At 45.0% G+C, this 21,421-nt stretch overlaps 1 long non-coding RNA gene across 1 annotated transcript; it reads left to right on the top strand.

The window, feature by feature from the left end:
• Nucleotides 1-6,552: 6,552 nt before the first annotated feature.
• On the top strand, nt 6,553-7,563 carry LOC142029543 (uncharacterized). Its single transcript, XR_012649951.1, has 3 exons — nt 6,553-6,847; nt 6,956-7,209; nt 7,327-7,563. It is a non-coding gene; the product is annotated as an uncharacterized LOC142029543 (long non-coding RNA).
• The last annotated feature ends 13,858 nt before the right edge of the window (nt 7,564-21,421 follow it).

Consider the following 21,421-nt stretch of genomic DNA (forward strand, 5'->3'; position numbering starts at 1 on the left):
CTGCTGCAATGGGAAGGACAAGCCCAGCGCTGAGAAGTCACTCGTAGCCCTGTTGTGCCCGTTAGGCAAAACCAAATGTATTTTCAGGGAAAACTGGTTTTATTTTCCCTGGGGCAAGTAAATGCATCATTTCTTTCAGGTTTAGAATAAAATCGGTGGGATGGTCAGCTGCAGGGTGTTAAGTAGGAGTGGGTTTTAATCCATGTTTAAGTGCTTTACTGAGTTTTGGTTCAAAACTCTGTCCTGATTTTTAACACTTCCAACTATGAGACATCTGGGCTCTTCAGCTTCACTTGCAAAGGACCATGAAAATAAGAGAACAATGGCGATTTTGGCAGTAAAACTGGCCCACGGAGGTTTAAGAGGCATGTGGACATCCTGCCTCAGCTCTCTGAGATGTTTTGGCACTGGAAGCATTGCGTGGCGTTGGCGTGTGTGATGGCACGAGAGATGCTCAGGAAGAACGTGGCTTCTCCCTTGCAGCGCCCGTCAGGTGGGGTCATCAGTTTTGCGTTTTACATAGGCCTGGGCAACTTTTGGCCTATGAAGCAATTTCTCCCTCACGGCACTGAGCCCTGGGCTGCCGAGGAACACAGGGGAGGACGAAGGTGAGACTGGGAGCTGTGGTGGCCGGGGGACGAAGAGTGCAGTTATGGAGGGGAGATCCAGGATGGGAGCACCTGAGGGTGGGAATTTTGCTGGTGATGCCAGGGTTGCCTGGGCTGCCGGTCATGTTTTATAGTCGTGTGCGTGATGCCAGGCCACCGGCCACTTTGCTCCCGCTGCCCCTTGCCTCAATAAGCGACTGGAGCTCAGCCTCTGGGCTTATTCAGACCAGGGAGGGGAGAAAAGGGGGTGGCGGGGCACGTGTTTGGATGACTCTGAGGTTGCACCCAGCCTACTGAAAGCCAAGAAGAGCTCTTTGACTCACTCTCTGGGCTTGCAAGGGTGATCAGAGAACGGGAGGGGTTCAGTAATAGCGAAAATCTCAGATTCGTGTAGGAACTTTTTACTTTTAGCCTTTTACTTTCCCCTCCGCCTCCCCGCCTGTGACTCAACGCCATCACCGCACGGCAGCGTAACTCCAGGCACACAATCGTCCTCCAGATATTACGACTGTCAGGCAAACAGATTGCTCACTCCATTCCATACTTGGCTGAAAGGATTACAATATAGATTAGGATCAGGATTGCCTTCCTAATGTTCTCAGCCTCAAAACAGGTGTAAGGGGAAAACACGTGAGGGAAATTATTTGCCAGTGGAGAATCTCTCCAGGAGGAATTGTTGGATAAATACTAACTGGAGATTGGGATCAGGCAGCTGCTGAGTTAGGCTTTTCCCACTCGGAGGTAGTCTGAGAGCAGCATTACAGACTGCAGGCCCGTGCAAAGCAAAAATGCCGTTGCATGCATGCATGACGGTAATTGCCTGTGCACTCACACACTGCATCCTGAGAGACTCTGGTAAAATGGTAATAAAATAATGGAAAAAAGAACTGAACACACTCCTTTGCCAGTGAAGCGGCCAACGTATGTACTCGCTGTTGGAGGTGGGTTAAAGAATGGAGTGAAAAGCGTGACTACAGAGCAAGATCCCAAGGATTCATGCATATATACAGCCTTTTGTTCAGGTAATCCTACATATGTTGAGGTTGTCTGAGAACTGCAAATGCAAAGAAAGAGCCACAGGTCCAGAGTCAATACGTATTACTGAGACCCTGGCATCTTTGTTACGGAGTATTATTAACTCTAGCCTGCATGTGTGGGATATCAATTTAGATACTTTCCTGTAAATACATCTGTGCTGGAAAGTTCAGATTGGATTCAGCATGTATTTCTCGCCTGCTTTTTTCAGCTGGATAGACTTAAGCAAACTGGGATCATGTGACTTGCCAAAACCACCCAGTGAGTCATTGGCTCAGCCCAGATTAGATCTCAGGAGCTTTCTAGCTTTGATCTAGCCACAAGACCACATGGCCTTTTTCTATAGTCTTTGATGAAAGGCTACATAAACACACATAAGGGAGTTTACTAAATTTTTTTAGAGGTTCTGAAAAAAGTTTTGCCCCTGCGGCAAGCAAAATTGGAATGGGCTATAAATGGGTGCCATGCACGTATCTGCTGGAGTAAAAAAAGTAACCGGGAGAAAAGTATATGTCCGAACACCTGAAAGAAAAACTGTGCAAATGACAACAGGATGCTCTGGATAATAGTGCGTGGATGCTGTACCTGCCATATGGGTCTTTCCACAAGAGCTGGTTACCTTATAAAGAGACATTGTTGCGTCATCCTTCAGAAAGTATAAACACATTAAGCAATGTTATTCTCTAAAACATCAACACATGAGCTACTTACAATGGACTAAAAAGTCATTGTTGCTTTGAGGATGTATTTGTCCCAAGTGATTCATAACAATCTGTGGCACTGAGGCTATGAAGACTTCTAAAGGATGCCTCCACTTCCAGGCAAGTATCCACGGAAACAAGCCCACAAGTTTGCTTTGTTTGCCTTCTTTTACCTAGGATAACCTTTTAAGCTGCTTTGTAGACAGCCAGGCTTCCTGACTGAAGCATATGTCTATCCCCTCCGGATGCTGGGCTTCGCTTTCTATACCTGCTGCTGACCACCGCAATCCCTCCTGGAGGAAGGGCAGCGGTGCCCTTTGGTGGGGCCGGATGAAGATGAGGACATCTCGGTGGCAGTAGCTCCTATAGTACAGTACTAATGTGGTTCCAGAGGCGGCTGCCAAGAATTGCTTGCCCATGCCTGCCTGCGCCAGGAGATGCGTGGAATGACGAAACCGAAGCTAGCGGAGGGCAGGGGCCGTGTCGCCGCGACCCGGGGATTTGGAGCAGGACCCGAGAGCAGCTCAGATACCCTCGTGCTCTCAGGATGGGCAGCTCAATTAGGCAAAGTCCATCCTCTGGGAAGGGAAAGCTCGATCATGACCACTGATGCCAGAAGACTGTTTAGGCCTGTATATCATCTTTTTAAAATTATTTTCTCCCCTCCTCCCCCCTCCAGCCTCCCTGTCCTTCTGAAATCAACTCTGACATGTAGGGAGACATCCTATAATATTTTGGATCCTGTGTAGCCCCCATGGCCGCCTGGAATTTAGCTCTCAGTTTTCAGAGAGACCCACGTCATTAGGGTAAACCAGTGTGTGTGTGTCTGTGTCAACACATAACAAAACAGATTGTACGCACCCTGAGCTCAGGAACTAATACGTGCTCTGGCAGGAAGACAGCTGTACCAGCGAGAGCACAGGGTCATAAGCAAAGGCAATATTGTCTCCTGTGGGACTAATAAAGACAAAAGACAAAGCAACTGTTTACTGTACTATTGAGGGGGCTGTTTGGGACACTGTACAGGGGAATGCAGCAGCTATTGTCACATGGTCATTAAGCACAGGTAAATGTTCAACCTGAAAAGCTTACGGGAACTCAACCCCAAACTGTACACAGATGTTCTGGGCACTGAGGAAAGCGCATAGCTGAGGCATGTTGGAGAAGCTTGTCTGCTGTCCTCCTCATACTGGTATTAGCTCATCCTACCTTCTTGATTTGAATCAGTTGAACAGCATCCACATTGACTCATGCTTTCTATTCACATCAGTTGTAGAGATGCAGAGTCAGACCCTTTCTGATGCCCTGGGGAACCCAGTTCCTCTGTGCTTCTGCACCAGGACTGGGCTCTGTACAGCTGCCAAGCTCTAAAAGCCTGCACAGCATTTGTGCCCAGTACCAGCAGGAAATGTCTTCCTTCTGGTTCTGCAAGTAACAAGATGTGATTTATGGAGTGAAGTTCTACTTAATAAAACTGGAAATGAGATACTGATGGGTGGCTGTGAGAAGACCACCTCACTGCACAAGAGAACAGGGTGTTCAGTCCTCCAGTCACCTCTTCACAGCTCAGAGGAGGAAACCCCACCAAGATTTTAATTTGCTGTTAGTTGGGTCACTTCATCCAGCCAACAGCAGTTCCCCAGAGTTTAAAAAAATAGGGGCTCATTTCTTAAACTTCAGACAGCTCTGGCTAACTCAAAAAAGAGCCTTCTCCTGATGGAAATGGAAGGATTAATCACTCAATCTAAAAATTAGAAGTTGTTTTTGTACCACAGATCGTAATCAAATTAGATTTATCTCATGCAAGCAGATTAGAGCACTAATTATCAGCCTATGTATGCAGTGTGCACACACACATCTGTGAATGTAAACACCGTATGTTTCTATATTCAGAAATACACACAAGGTTGAACCCAAAAACCCAAGGGGAGGTTATTACTGCCCTGTGTGGGGAGGAGGATCTCCACATCTGTGGTGCTGAACAATCTCCACATCTGTGGTGCTGAACAATCTCCACTTCATCAATGGCTTTTGATGCTTCAGACATCTGGGCTTGTCCATAAAGATGGTATCTTGGAGGTGGAGGATTTGGCAAAGCTTGTGGTGGTGGTGGAACAACAGTTAAGCCATAGACAAGTGTATGGCCTGGTAGGAGTGGAAGAAATTGCATTGAACGTTGGGCTTCTGCCAATGAAACATTAGTAGCCATGGGGCAAGTTAAGCCCTTGTGACCTTGTGGTCAAATTTCTAGCTGTAGCCTCTTCAGGAGAAAATCCAAGTGATGCTGGTGCCCTTGTTGAAGTCAGCAGACCTGAAGAACATGTATCATTGTCAGAAGCCCAAGCACACACTGACAAACTTCATCACTTCTTGGAGACACAGGCTGGTACATCACATTACTTCACTGTGACTGATGGAACTGAGACCTCTGCGGAGCAGCAGAGAGCACCGTCCGGGGGACAAAGATCACTGACTTTTTTTAGTAATGACATGACTGAAGGCCGGCTCACCATATCGAGGGTGGGTTAAACGCACTCTCTCACTCCAGTGTCATAACAGCACATTGCCAAGTCTGTTCTTTGGTGTTCCCACTTCATACAAATTATTGCTAACACACCTTTTTTTTTGTGGTCCCCTTGTGTCTCAGTTTTCCAGGTTACGCTGTGTTTATGTGTGTGTGCATTTGTGTGTGTATGCACATATTTAAAGCAGCTGCTGGCATAGTTGAGTGGGAACATAAATGTAAAATGTGAAGTGTTAATGAAAACTGGAAATTATGCAGGACTTCTCTACTGGATGTTCAAAAATCCATAATATCATGGAGATGGAAAATAGATATGTGGGGTAAGAAACACCCTGTTTAAAAAGAGATGTAGACAGAGCAATATAACATGAAGAAATGATGTATAAAGCAGGCAACCCCCACCAGGAAATAGAACAACGATGATTATAAATTACAAGTCAAAGCAATGTAAGTGATTGATAAAAGGAAACCAAAGGATTAATAGATTATCAACAGCCAGCAGAGTGAAAGAAATGCAGAAAACATTCAAAAAATCATGTCAGGAACAATGCTGCCTCCTCTCTCAAACCCATCCCCATGGCAGTATAGATCAATTATTAAATGTAGATGGTAAAATCATAAACAGTGGTGCAAAAAAAAAGGCAGAAATGTTCAACAGCTATTTCTGCTCTGCATTTGGAAAGGAGCGGGATATTCATCCCATATGATGTAGCGGATGGAGTACAACATTTACCATCTGGAACCATGGAGGATGTGAGGCAGCATCTGCTAAAATTAAACATTTTTCACATCATCTGGCCTGGCTATCTTTGGGTCTTAAAGGAGCCAGCTAAAATGCTCGGTGAAGTTTTATATTTACAAATCTGGGGAAATTCCAAAGATGTGGGAGATTGCCAGGGCAGCTTGGGGACTTAATAGGTGTAAAAGGGACACTCCAGGGAGCAATAGGCTGGTTAGCGGGACAGTATCCCTTGACACAATTGCCAAGAGTTAATTCAGGCCTCCAACAACAAGGCATTAGAAGCTAAAAATAAAACCAATGCTAATTAGCAGGGTTTTGTGGAAGGTAAGTCTTGTCAAAGAAACCTGTTGTCTTTTTCTCCAGACAAGATTAGAGATCTGGTTGACACAGTATTCTTGGCTTTCTCCACCACATGACAGGTTGATTAATGAGCTTGCATTATATGGGATAAATAGGGCACACACTACCTGGATTAAAAGTTGGCTGAGTGACAGATGTAAAAAAGTAGTTATTAATGGGGAGTTAATGGGGAAGCAGCAGACCAGGGATGTTTGAAGGGGTAAAGTCAGCCATATGGAGCTCAGTGTTTCTGTAGCTTTGGTCTGGGTAATTCAAACATATCCACATAACGTTGCACATTTGTCTTGGCAAGATCTTGTCTGTTTGCACAGCACTAAGATACAACTGAGCAATTACCTCCGTTATCCAGGTAGAAAAGCAAGGAGGTAACAGACATGGGCTGCTATTTTAGGAAGCTGTGAGAAACAGTGGCTGCTGAGAAACCAGCTGCTTTTTAAGGGACAGTTTGGGCAGGCAATATCAAATTTCTGGCCTGACAAACCCACCAAGGCCATAAGCAAATCAGTAGCAGAGCTGGGAAGATAGCTCAGCAGTCACTGGCTGCGGGCCTGACCCAGGATGATTCACTTATCTTACACATGTTGCATTTTTCCATGCAGGGAGCAGGCATTGACATCAGCAGAGCCCAGAAGAACTTCTCCCACTGACCAGCACTGATTGTTCACTCTCTTCCCAGCACACGCCTCAACTTCCACCATCAAATAGCTGGAGCAGCACTTCATTTAAAAAAAATCCAACATCCTCCTTTACTAAATGTTTGGTAAAAGATTAAAGAGACAAGTTCTTGTATGCTAATGTGCTCATCAAGTATTTGCTCCTATTTATCACTTCACTTGCTTTGTTGTCGCTCCTGACAACTCGACTATTCACAGGAAATGTGAGTTTGCAGGGTGCCGCACAGGCCGATGTGACTGTTAAACGCAGATGTAGGAAGAAGCCAGGTAAGGTAAACTTTATTACGTGCATTAATATTTTGTTTCTACAGCTGGCAGAGCAAAAAACTTGTGTCTCAAAGTTTGCCAGTACCCTGTCAGCAGCAGGTAGTACCTGGTTTAATGCTGAGGGCTGGCTGCGAGTCTGCAAGTAGAGCCCTGTGCTGTCCTGGGAAGGCTGGAGAAGAAACGAGAAACCCCTCGGGAATGCAGTGCTTACGGCAGAGCTACCCTGCACCCTCCCTCCGAGTGCTGCTCCCTGCCAGGCTTGTGCATGGCAGGGAGAGAAGCAATAGCTGTTCTGAAGGTGAGGGCGAAATTGTCTTTATAAAAAAAAGAAGTGGGAAATGAGGTGAAATAACTGGCTTGCAAATGTTTTATTATCTGTTGGAAACCAGCAAGATTGATTTTATTTCCTCTGCAGTGCCTGTGCTTCACGTAGGAGAGCTGCCAGCTATGATATCTCCCCTTGGATCAACAACCCAGAGAGCAGGAATAACCGACAGCTGGACCCGTTTGGGCTTTTCATAAAAAAAAAAAAAAAAATAAAAAAAATACTATGATTAATAAACAAAACACAGGGCAGAAAGCATCATACTGGGTATGCTCTGGGAAGGGCAGGGTGGTTACCAGTGGCACTGGGGATAGCAGCAGGAGCAGTGGCAATGAAGATATGGGTAGAAATCCTCTCTGGGTGCAGGGGTCCCCAGGGGCAGGGGAGCTGAAACTCAGCGCTTGCCCACACGGCAGCTGAGGTGCTGAGCTCAGAGGGCAACCAGGAAGCCCTACAATACGTCCTGGCATTTATTTTTATCAGTAACAGCACTCTCCATGCTGTAATTACAGCCAATCACCCGGGAATATCAGCAGAAACTCTAACCCCTCCAGCAGTACGACTGCAACAAAACCCAGGTATGCAGCTGGCGCACCCCGCTGCTGCCTCCTGAGGTCCCAGCACAGGACGGAACCCCCGGCCACCTCGTTATAGTGGCAATGGCTAACTTCTTCTGGAGACCCCAGCATGCACCCACCCACACCCTGCAAGTGAATGCCGAGAGCACGGTCAGGGTAATAACTAAAAGATAACGTGTTGGGACTAGGAGAACCTCCTGGGGACCCTCAGGGCTCACATGCAGCTGCAGCATCGTGAGTGAGACTCTTCCCCTGGTCATCGGAGACACCTCCGTGGAGGTGGGGTGACTGGGCAAGGAAGCCTTGCCAGCAGTGTGCTGGGGACAGGGCACCTGCCGAGGTGTTCCAATACCCCTGTTTGTTCACTCACCACACCCTTGGATGAAGAAAGCCTTATCGTTCTCAGTTATCTCAAAATTGCCCGCAATGCCAGACAGCATGACATGAGATGCAGACAAAAGCACTGATGCATAGTGGAAAAAAATAGCCAGGACTCATTTCTAAAGAGTGGAGGTGGAGACCCCCTTTCCTTATCTGCTCACACCAGGCTGAAGCTGCAGAAGTTGCCCCGGACACCGCCAACGCGCACAGCTTCTCCTGATGTGAAGGTGCAGGGGCTGCGATCCTTCCATGGCTCTTACACCCCTGGGGCGTCCTGGAAAGACCATCCGCCTTCCTGGTGGATTAGGGTAGTTTCAGAGCCTGCCTGCCCCTGGAGATCCACTAAGAGGACCTGGCAGCACTTATCCATTTTTCCCAGAAACTGCTTCATTTCTTCCTTTTGCAGGGGATGGGCTGATAGCTCTTGGTTAAATTAAACCTCTCTTCACCTCCTTGGGGGTCAGCTCTGTCGCTGTCAGATGAGTGCTCACATACTGTCCTTCACAAACTGATGGCCAATCCTCCTCTCAGCTACCTGTTTGAGTGGAAATCCCTGTCTCTTTCCTGGAAGCAGTGCACTACAGCCCCTGGCATGTTACTGTACGTGAAATTAAATTTAAACACAATCAATGTGTGTGTCAGTGCTGGTTTCTGGTTGAGATCATTTACTGTGAGAGCAAGTAGCGTGTCCTGACTCCAATGTTTTTCCTCTAGGCAGAGCTTAACACACATTTCAAGAGCACCAGATTCATGGGAGAATCCCGGAGTGGTGGCATTTCTGTGTCTCCATCTGGTGCACAGACACCCCAGTATGCTGCATGCTAAGACATCTCCTGCCATATTTGTAAATAATACTAATTACTCTGAGCTCCTTCAGAAGCACTGGAATTAGAGGGAATAATGAGCAAACTCCAAAGCTGTCCTTCTGAGGGGTTGCAAGCCTGGGTTAATCAGATGGTTTTACTGAGCTCAGAAAACTCAGCAGCTGCAGTGGTGCTACAAAGCCCCGAAAACAAAACACAGCCGTGCCGGTGGGGCAGAATTGGCAGCCCTCACCTAGGCTCAGACCTCCCTAAAACTCCTCAGTGGTAGAGAAGGACATCAAAAGGCTCAGTTCTGAGCTCAGCTGAGGAGTTAAGCTGAAAAGGCTTTTTCTCTTGAAGCAGCAGTGGGAAGCAGAGGCCCCTGGGGAGGCTGCGGGATGAGCTGCCCTGCGGCTGACAGCAGCCCCAACATCGCAGCCATAGGAAGGGGCTCACATAGATGTGGGGTCCACAGCTGAGCTATGAGATCAGGAGTTTGTCAGGAGTAGTACATCAATGAAATCCATGAATCGATGCAGAGGGTGTAATCAGTGCCTTGCAAGGCTGCCAATAGGCCACCAGCAGCTAAGGCTGCAATGCTGAAAGCAGGAGGCTCTGTTTCTGCTACAACCAGGCTGTGTAATTTTTCCAGATTGTTTGGTGCTGCTTTTTTTTTCTTTATCATAGAGAGAAAAAGAAAAATCAATCATTTTCAAAGAGCATGAAAAAGGGCAAAGACCCTCATTTTTTTTGTATAAAATACATATTTTGCAATATTAAAAGAAATGTAATGCTTATGGCAAAATACCATTCTCGTTCATTCATGGGTCAGGCACAATTCAACCTCATTTATGCCCAAGCACCAAGATTCATTTTGGTTTGTGCAGCTGCAAATTTGTCACTCGCTGCCTCAGCCACATGCATTAACCACGGGCTCTCCCCAACAGGGACACACATCTTCATGCCGTGGTCGGTCCTGCGGGGCTGCCCATAGCACAGAAATACCTGGGGGAGCTTCACAGGTGAGTTTTGCAGCCTGCACCGAGTTCTGGCTAAAGGCAGGTAGTCCCACACTGACTCGGTTGCTCTAACGTGGACACGTCCAGACTGCGGTGGCCGGGAGGTCAGCCTGTGAGGAGGACCTACGCCACGAAACGGGATTCAGCGTGGGGCGGCCCGAGGTAGCTGCAGCCCAGCTGGCACCCCCACGGGGCACAGCGAGGGTCTGGCTAGCTCTGGGATGGAGGAGCCAGGCTGTACTGACACGGCGCTGCCTACGAGATCCCAAGCCCTGGCTCTTGGCAGCTACAGCCTGATTTGACTCCACTACATCTGGACTCGACCTGGCTCCTGGCCAGCTTCGAGCGAATCTCTCAACACCGTGCTTCCCACACGTCCAACCCTGGGATTAGCATGGGCAGGGAAAGCTCCCATCTGCCTGCAACAGCCAATGTAGTCAGTCCTATAGGGGTTGATAATATACCCTGGATTTGCTAGAACACTTATCTCCCCAAACCTTTGAAATAGACACATCGTGTTTTGTGTTTGCAGCTTGTGCAAGGGTCCCTGTCCTTGACTGGCATTCCTTGGCAATGCTGCAACATAAATACTAACAATATGCACTATAAATATATATTTTCTAGCAGCTGAGCCAAAATTGAATGAAGTCCATAGAGAGGCATAGACAGCCTCTGGTTTTACAGTGGGACATTTATTTTTGTTCTGAATAAAAAAAATTAATTACCATCTAACAAAAAGTTTTCTGGTCATAGTTGACTCTCAGGCTATGTCCATATTAGTATATTAAACAGCACACATTCCTGGGCCCTGATACACAATCATCCATGCTATTGAATAGTTAAAATGTTCCATTGTGCAGTGCTGGCCGGTGTTAACCTTCAGGCTTCCAAACAATTCCCAGGCACCGTTGTTTGGGAGTCAACAGAGGCTATTCAGCTCTCAATGGGCAGGTTGGATATGGCTACCCTGTTTTGATGGGTAAGGGAATTTAACTGCACGGACATGCTGTTCCATGCCAGTTGGCCTCAGGGTCAGAAATGGTCCCAAGCACATTTATTTTACTGGTATAGACATAGCCTTTGGTTGTGACCACTTATTTAAGTGTGTGTAAACAGGTAATTAGGATTGCACAATTGTTGCTTGGATTAATTGTGTATACCAGATCTTTAAAAGAGGGTGGGTGCTCAGCACCCAATATGCACCTTTTTTTTTTTAAAAAAAAGAAGCAGTAATTGTGTGTAATAAACACTTGAAAACCTGGCCCCAGGGGTCTGTGTAAGGCTGGCAGAATTCAATAGGAGTAGTTGACTTTGCTATTTCCATGGTGGTTTGGGTTGGGTTTTTTTGTTTATTTGTTTTATCTTTATTGCAGTTTCTGAAATTTGTGGCTTATTGTGGCTGGCCAGATGGATGTGAGAGTAAAGAAAATTGGCTACTCAACATTTTTCAGAGAAAATTGCCAAGCTAGAAAGTGGAAACCTTGAGAGTCCAGGAGGGAAAAAGAACAGGAATGGTTAAAAATAGAGGCCTGGGGCTATTGGAGCATCGTGAGCTCTGGCTGTTGGAGACCTGGTCCACAGCACTAGAATCATGGCAGCAGGTGATTTAAACTGATTATTTAAATAGTGTTAATTAGCACTGTAACAAAAAACTTATTTTTTTTTCACTGGGGATCATAATAGGATTTTTTTCTATTAGCAAAATATGTCTTCTTCATATTTCTTCAGCTCGTTACATTACCTACTGCTCTTTAATTCACATTAGATTAATAGCCAGGAAGATTTCAAATGCAGCTTGGTGTGTTTTACCATATTCTCTCTTGATCAGCCTGGATACTTGGGGACTGCATTCCTCAAACTCTTTCCTGCTGTGCTGGTCATTCAGTGCAACCCCAGGACTAGGATAAATCCTGGATTACAGTGAGTTTCTGTCAGACTCATGACCCCACTTGAAGTTGCAGACACTCCAGTTGGGCTTTTGAGCCTTTTATTGGGAATCATGGTGTTAGTGTCAAATTTTTGAAAGTGTTCTTCAGTTCAAGTTGGCTCTAGTTTAACTGTACAGATAAGGTTGAGAGTTTTCTGATTCAGTTTATCTGTTTGCAAAATGAATATAATGCTAATTAATTAATCATGAAAAAAAACTTATTCTGTCTATAGATCCTTTTTTTCGTTCCTTGTAGGATTTCAGAACCTCTTCAAAATGTCACAAATAGTTCCCAGAGGTCACTTTATCTCCTGCTGAAGTACAGCCAGCTTTGGAGTGATCTGTGGCAAATATTTAACATTCCAGAGCAACAATTTAGGCTAGGAAGTGGAAAGGAAAGCCTTGTTCAATTGAAACTAGAGGGACATTTCAGATAGGCGGGATATAAGTACCTCAGTTGTGCTTTGATTAATTACGGCTACCTCCCTAAGGTAGTCATAAGCTTGGTCACCTTTTATAAACAGTCATAAGAGGAAAGGAACTATAGAAAGGGAATTTCAGAATCATCCTTTGCAAACATGAATGAGTTAAACACTATCTGATAAGAAGGCAGTGTTTTGGGTTTTATTTTCAAAACATCCCATGTGTAAATGAGTAATGCAACGTTCAACCTCTTGAGCAAGTGGCCATGTACATAACAAGCTGTTTACTCAAGATACTTCCATCAAATACAATCAGGTTGCCTAACTAAGTTTGCAAGCAAATGTTACAAGACCCCCGTTGCAACAGGTACTGACTGTAAAGGCCTCGCACAAAAGTCTAAGAAAGGATTAAAGCTAAATGTGACATGGGTAGATAGTGAACATTGACGTACAGAAATGTTATCTCTGGGAAAACAGGGTTGGTGACAGGCGGGCTGCTGGAAAATAAAGCCTGACAGGGAGCCAGCAAGTGTAATACTCAGGGAAAACCTGCCAGTCAGGGGAAAGGTGAGAGAGGGGAAAGGTTTAGTGGGAGATTTTGCCCTTTTCTGTGACTGATTAGATCCTTCACAGCACAGAGCCTGGAGCAGTTTGATCTGATTTGACTGCTCAAGGTAGTCTGGCCTGGAAGTACACATGTTCTGCAAGAGCATACTTTTAAAACTACATCTGATACATGAGACCCATGATATAATGTACCAGTTTATCTCAAGAAAGCCATAAAGCAGAGCAGTAATCAGGAAAAGATTCATAACAAAATGCCAGGACATAGATGTATTATTCTGAAACCAATTACTCTCCAGTATTGGAAGTATAAGATACCTGCATATTAAAATTCTTGGTCTTTCCAGATTTTGGCGCAGGAGCCATCAATTTCTGCTAGTCAGACATTATTCTCCAAGTGCTGACATTAAAAGGTGGGCATTTTGACAGTGTTATTCAAATTTACCCATACATTAGCAGGTCAATGTCCTCTATCTAATGCCAGACAGGAGAGCCAACTTATGGATCAGAGACTTGGAGCTGGGACAAGAGTTTCACAGGCCTGGCCAGTCCTGAGGTTCCAGTTCAAAGCTCTGACACATCTTTCTGCATCATTTCACTCTAGACTCTTCCATGAAGTAGGCATGCCTTGGGCAGTATTAAGATTGGCTGTATGTTTAAAACAGGGAGCAGAGGAGAGGAGAAGGAAGAGGTGGAAGGATGTCCACTTTCCAAACCCTGGAAAACTCTGGGAAAAGTATCGAAGAAACTGCAAGCTCAAGAGATGGGCAGCAGGCAACATGGATTTGTTAAAAGCAAGTCATGTAAAATGGATCTTTCCTTTTATAGTTGGGTAAAAGGTTTAGGGGATGGGGAGAAGGTAATGGTCCTCCATCTTGATTTTTGTCTTAATGTAGTCCCACATGACAGGCAAATACGCTCTAGAATAAAACACTATGTAATAGCTAGCAAAATGGCTTGTGCCTGGAAGATAACCTATTAGTTTAACTATAAGTTAATCAACATTGAAATGGAAAACTGTAACCGGTGGAGTTCTGTAAGGGTCTGTCCTGGGTCACCCTTTTCTATAACAACCTGGGTGATGACAAAGCTGCATGTATGTTAGAAGCTGTGGTCAGAATTCAAAATATTTGGGACAAGTTGCAGAAATGGGCTGAAAAAGGAAGAGTTCAGTGGTGCAGGTGCAAAATGTTACATATGAGCAGAAATGGAGTAACTAGACCAATTTGCGACAGGGAACAATTGTTTAGCTGGCAGTTCTCTTTCGAGAAGACTCTAGGGTTATAGTAGATCACATGCTGAACATGAATCAGCGGTGTCATGGGATTGCAAAAAAGGCAGACATTGTATTGGGTTCTGGTAAAAGGAATGCAGCTTGCGAGACAGATGAAGTCATCCTTCTGCTCTACTTATCATTGGTGAGGCCTTAGCTGGGGTATTATGTTGAGTCTGGGGCACTTCAGTAAAGATGTGGGTCAATTGGGAAGAGCCCAGAGGGGGGAAATAGGAATGATCAGAGATCTGAAAAGAATTACTTTGTCATGCTGAGACTGAAGAAATTGTGGTAAGCTTAGAGAAAACTGAAGTGGAACACAACAGCATTCTCCAAATACAGAAAGACTACTTAATTTTTTTAAATGTATAGTGCACTATAAGAGTGGCTATAATTTAATTAGAAAAGATTCAGATTAGTCACTGGAAAAAAAACCCCTAGCAATCAAAGATAATGAAACACTAGAATCAATAGCAGAGCTTGAAGGACAAGCTAGGCAAACATGACAGGAATTACATAGGTACAGTTTCTTGTTTTTAAAGGATCTTTTTTTGAAACAAGGAGGATCATCTTTAGAGATCCTTCCCCTTCAGTTTACCTGGAGTATTGGACAGCATATTTTAGGTAACCCAGTATCACAGCATCACATCATGGCTGACGTTGGAAGGGGCCTCTAGAGATGGCCTAGCCCAACCTGCTGCTCAAAGTGGAGGTGACTAGAGATGGTGGCTCAGCACCGTGTCCAGTCAGGTTTTTAATATCTCCAGGGGTTTAGAATCCACAATGTCTCTGTGCAACCTGCTCCAGTGTTTGACCACCGTCATATGATTTTTTTTTTTTTAATTTAATGGTATTTGCTGCATTTCAATTTGTGCCCATTGTCTCTTGTGCTGTCACTGGGTGCCACTGAGAAGAGTTTGGCTCCATCTTCTTAACTCCCCCCATCAGGTATTTATTCATATGGATAAGATGCCCCCTGAGCCTTCTTTTCAGGCTGAATGGTCCCAGTTCTCTCAGTCTTTCCTTGTATGACAGATGCTCCAATCCCTTAATCAGCCTCCTGACCTTTCTCTGGCCAGTATACCTGGCACTGGACACAATGCTCCAGATCTGTCTCACCAGGGTTGAGCAGAGGAGTAGGATCAACTCCTGATGATGATCCATCATCCAGGTCATCAATGAAGATCTTGGAGTATTGGCCCCAGTATCAACCCCTGGGGTAGACCACTAATGATTGGCCTCTACCTGGGTTTATGCCAGTGATCACAAGTTTTTAAACCTGGCAATTTAGCCAGTTGTCAGTCCACCTCACTATCCAGTTATCTAGTTTGTACTTCATCAGTTCATCCATGAGGATTTTATGGGAAACAGTGTCAAGACCCTTGCTAAAGACAAGACAAACAACATTCACTGCTCTCCCTTCATCCACCAAGCCAGGCATCTCATCATAGACGTCTATTGGGTTGGTTAAGCACAATTTCCCATTCATAAATCCATGCTAAATACTTCTAGTCACCTTCTTGCCCTTCATATGTTTGGCAATGCTTTCCAGGATTATTTACTGCATCACTTCCCAGGGACCGAAGTGATGCACACTAGATTGTAGTTCCCCAGTTCCTCCTCCTTGCCCTTATTGAAGATAGGAGTGACATTTGCTTTCTTCCAGTCCACAGAAACCTCCCTGATTGCCATGACCTTTCAAAGATAACTGAAAGTGGCCTCACGACATTGGCCAGCTCCCTCAGCACTCGTGGGTACATCCCGTGGACTTGTGTATGTCTGCTTTAAATTACCTAACTTGGTCCTCACCCACCAACGATAAGTCTTCCATGCTGCAGAATTTCCCTCTGATCTCAGGGCCCTGGTATTCCTGAAGGCAGGTCTTACCAGCAAAAAGTGAGGTGAAGATGGCATAGAGTACCTTGGCCTTTTCCGTGCTCTTTTCACCATGTCCTGTGCCCCATTCAGCACCAGGCCTACATTTTCCCTAGTTTTCCTTTTGCCGCTGATATATCCTCAGAAAGCCTGAAGTCCAGGTTGTGATCCTGCTTTTTCCCTTCTCCCTCCTTTCAGGATCCTGTACTCTACCACCTTATGGTCACTGCAGTCAAGACAACCCCTGACATTTGCATCCCAGATCAGTCTTTCCTTGTTTGTAAGCATGAAGTCTGTCAATATATAAAGGTGTGTCAGTGTGTGGGGAAGTGGGAAATTGCCATGTGGGGAAGTTCAGGAATCAGATTCATTTCCTGACTGTGATCTGAAAAAATAGAGAATTAGGGTATGGATCTCCTTATTTTCAGTCCATCTGTCTGTCCCACACATCTGCCATTGCATCTGGACAGGAGCTACATCTGAATTCATTTTTTCTGTCTGGCAGGAAAGCAGGCAGGGTTGGCAGGTGTCTGCATTAGACTTTTGAGTCCAGTCCACCATGGTCAATCTGACTCACCTTTCCCCAAATCCTCTACCTGGACTAGGCAAAGAGAATTATTAGAAACTTCTGCTGGGGCTGTGAGGGGAGGTAAGGTGTCTGGAGAAATGGTGAGGGTGGGGATTAAAGAAAGCATGAGTAAGGGAGAAAAGGCAAAAAGAAGGTTAAAAAAAAAAAAGGCAGGACAAGAAAACCTTCCTGCATGTAGAACATTATCCTGGGATCCAGAAGGCTGGTTCAAGTCATACCTCCAACACTGACCTAGAATACAGCTTTAGTTAAGTCCTGTTGTTTCTTTGGGTTGTTCTACCCCCTCCCTCCAGCTGCAGAAGTGTTGAGGGCAGAAGAGGGAAGAGGAAGGGTTTGGCCAAGGAAGATCTATCTATGCCTCCACGCCGCTAAGCCTGCACACAGTAGGCATGTGTAGCCCGTCACATGAGGTTAGCAGTTACGTGGCTGTGTAGCTCTCTTCCTTGTCTGCCTCAACTAGATGTGTAAGCTTGTCTGCTGAAGGAGCTTTTCCTCATTCTTGTAATAAGGTTGTGACCTCAGGCCCCCGCAACGTTCTGGCTAAGCATTGGATTTCCACTGCAGAAGGCCAGGTTTGGTCCACCTTCTCCACACCTGGGAATGGTCTGAGTTGAGTGCTGTGGTGGCCCTTCTTTTCCTGGCTTAGCAGAGAGGGAGGATATTTGGGAGGCTGGAAATGAATGAGGTGAGTTGGAGGATATGGAGGTGACTTTGTCAGGGAAATACAATAGGTTAGTTTGTTTTTCCTGGTTCCAGGGAAATATTTTCTTTTCTCCTAGGGCAGATAGGAAAGTTTATTCCTCTGCAACGATAGCGGCACTTTAACTGAACATGTCCAGTGTTTGAGATGGCTGCTCTGAGGTGTAGTCACAGGAATTAAAAAAAAAAAAAGCAGAATTCCCTTGTTCTGCAAATAAAGCATGCAAAATAAAACCTGAATGAGGTGTAAGGGAGAGGAGGATAGGCAAAATTATCACCCTCCATAGTCAAACGGCACAGCCCCAAGAAGGGATATGGCTTACACTTGCACAAACAGGCGTTACCTTTTGCCCTTGCTAGAAGTGACTCAGCTGCAAATACCATCCTCAATTGATTGTTACCCTGGAAAAACAAATGATTCAAACTTTGTAGAAGGGCATGTGCAAGGCATTGGAGTCCTGCAACAGGACACAGGAGAGATCAGCAGTCTGCTTGCAAAAGAGATCTTTCTAAAGACCACAGCAGCCTTTGAAGCACACTTGAAGGCACAGAGTAGCACTACAGGCAGGCAAATAAAACCTGGCTCTCCCAAAAGTTAATGAAAGTATTGCCACTGGCTAACTTCCTGGGCAACAGGCTGGGAACTGTCCTGCAGTCTCTAAACTGGGATTATATACACTGCAGCAGTACTTACTGGCCTTGGCATGTGAATAAACAGCAGGAACCGGCTTCTATGCAATGAGCAATGGAGAAATATTTAACCTCGCTGAAAAGTCAATATTTTAGCACAAACGCGATTGGGAGATTTTATGAAGGTATTTTGTTTGTAAGCAAACTTCAAAGCTTTTCATGCATTAGTTTTTTAGCTACTATTATTTACATTTTTTAATGGCAAAACAGTTCCCAGAAGACTGAATGGGATGAGTTTATGGCTCCAGCAAACCGAGTGACACATAGCACTTCAGTGCTGGCCATGCAGTGGGAGTGAGAATACTAGGATACCAGGCCAAGCTGTTTCCCAAGGAGATGTTCAAAGTGATGTCCTCAGCCTGAGTTCTGGATTCTACTGAGTGACATAATATGCAAATACCCTGCAGATTAAAGAGAGCTTTCCAGTGCTCCCCACTTCTAAAAACTGTGCAGATGGACTCAAAGTTTAGTTGGCTGTTTTTTTAATCCTGTCTAATTCAATTCTTCAGTGTATTCCTCTAAAAGAATACTTCTTAGTATCTCAAGAGCTATTTTAGGGTTCCCAAACCTTCTGTCAAACAAGTGGAGGGACTCAAGAGAGGTGACCTTGGAAATAGAAGGAATGACGCCAGGCCAGCCAACTGTAGTAGCGGGGGTCCCTACAGCTGATAGAGACATTACCTTAAGTTCTCCATAGCCCCTGAGTTTAGGTAGCAGTTCAGCATTATTAACTCTTTCCATTGACAGTACAGGGAGCTGAGGTAACCATTTTCCCAGCTTAGCAAAGTACCAAAAGCTGAGTGATGAAGTGGCTAACCTGATGCTACTTGGCAAGCCAAAGACTGGAGCCTTATCCCCCAGCCTCCTTTGTGCCTCACTGTGCAGACTCCCTGCTTAGTTCTGTAAAACCACTTAGAGACAAATATTAAGTGTCTCTCCCTCTGGCTTCCTTACCCAAACCTCTCACTTTAATCTTGAAATGCTGTAAGAAAATGGATCCAGACATGTGCTTCGTACAAAGGCCTGTGGCTCTAAATAGATAGTTTAAATAAAAGATGAGGTGCAAAACTGAAAGGTCATGGAAAGATCATTAACCATGTGGAACTGTAGAGTCTGCAGTTTTTCTCCTACCTCACAAATTATTCATTTCCTGCTTTGACGACTTCAAGCATAAATGTGATATTAGTATGGCCTTCTTTAGCACCTCTGTCCCCTAGATTCCAGAGGAAAAATATGCTGTGATTTGCATTGCTTGCTGCATATGAAAAGACGATCTATTTCTCACATGTAGTGCTTCAGAGCTGCACCACTTAAATTTGTCCTGATAACTCCATCTAAGCAAATCCCAGCTGTATAGCTGTTGCTGCTGCTGTTGCTATACCCTGCCCTGTGGATGGCTAACATGACAAAGAAGCCAGGGTTTCCTGGAGTATCTCAGTGGTTAGGATGCTGGCAGATGATTCAGGCACAGAGGGGTTTAATTTTGCTTCTATTCAGTGACCCTGCATAAATCATTTCCCACCCTCTGAAAGTGCTTTGAAAATGATGGCTGACAAGTGGTATATAAGAGCTTGGTGTTTTAGCAGGGCCTGGTAGTCATTTCAACACAGCCATTTTGTAATCAGAGAGACAATAGTTTATACTGGTGCCAATGTATTTCATTAGGGCCCTCCAGTACTATGTGGTTCCCAGTGGCACAGCTCACTGCTGTGCCATGTACACCTCAGCTCTCTTTCCCACTGCCCTGAGCTCCCCATGCCTGTGTTGCCTGGTGAGAGTGATGACTCCAGCTTTAAAGAAAAACTAATATGGTTGGTGGGCAAACACAATTTTCAGTTCTCCTGACCAAAGGGAAATGTGCAGCATGGGAGGATGGCAGACAGTTAGAGAAAGGGAATATGAAGATGGATTTCAGGAGAAAGCTTTCTGACAATGAGATTTGAAGGAAGAAGCTCATGCAACAAGGACCCAAACCACATGGAAATTCCAGGCTTGCTTCTGAGTGTTGAATCAGTGGGAACCCTTCTCAGGAACAGAGCGGAAAGGAAGCACCCGACACTCAGAAGAGTCCCTGCAGCTGGGGCAATGGGTGACTCAGTGAATGTCTGCTCCTTACTTAAGCTTCCCTATGTGCAGAGAAAACCCAATATCTTGTACTTTCTTTAGCTACTTCAGGTTTTTATTACTTCTGGATACTTTTGACCTTTTTGGTTGCCATGAACTGTGTCCATGATTGCATTCTGGAAAAGAGATTGCTCAGCTGGGCTGTTACATTGAGAATCAGGTGGTGCACAAACAAGATTTATACTTTGCTTTTGGTCACTTTGTCTCACACATGGGAGTATTTTCACATTAAGCTGTCCAAATGTTTCTTAATCTGTATCCCTCCCTGTCACGTCTCCTGTTCTTCTTGGTCTTCTCTTTTTTCTCCTGCAATCCTAAGGCCTTTTTTTTTTTTTTTTAAGATTTGTTCAGATGAGGGGGCTTGCTTGCAAAAGTCCAGTTGTAGGATAGAAAAACGTGACCTCTGAATGGTTGTGCCTGTACGACACCATTGCATCAAGTGCTGGCTGACTACAAAAAACATGGATCATTAATTACCAACTGAAAGCTGCTCTCTGCTCTAGAAGAAAGGGCAGTTTTCCAGTAGAAAGCTGTCTATATGCAAATCACCACCTCTGTCGGCATTAGAGACCAGATTGAATGGGTACAGGGGACATCTTTCTGAAGGACATCTCTGTTTCTCTATCAGGAGACACAGAGAGCTGAGTAAGAAGAACACTGACCTGCTCCATCTCTTGTCTCTGTTCTGTGGAGAGTAAGCAAATACGTATTTTGGAGCTAGATTACACCAATGTCCTTAACTAACATCACATTGCTAGAAAGGACAGGAAACACTAGAAAAGAGCTTTTTTTCCCATGTCCTACCTACCTCTTTCACACCTGAATGCTCTCTGCTGCTGCTCATTGTTTCAGGCAGGTTCCTGAGATCCATGGGCTATGCTTTTTACACTGCTGCCTGATTATGTACTCTGAGAGGTTGTGATCTAATCTTGTAAATTGTTCTGAAACACTGCTCGAGTACAAGGTGCCCAGCCTGACATGATGGCCCTAAGAATCTTTTTTCAGTGTTTGCATTTCAACTCAATGCTCTGCCCTGACTGGGTTTCTCTGTTTAAGTGCTCCTTTTCATAAAACCTGGAGGCCAAACAGTTATCTCAGGGTTACAGATAAAGGATTTTCCATTGTGTTGAGTGTATGTGCTTGATTGCTATGTTCTTGTTTTTCTACAAAATTTATGTATCTCTTTGCATCCTCTACCATGTAGCCCTGAAGAGGCAAACTGTTGGCCCAGTGAGGTGTAA

This window comes from Buteo buteo, chromosome 3 (genome assembly GCF_964188355.1).
Source record: "Buteo buteo chromosome 3, bButBut1.hap1.1, whole genome shotgun sequence".
NCBI lineage: Eukaryota > Metazoa > Chordata > Aves > Accipitriformes > Accipitridae > Buteo > Buteo buteo.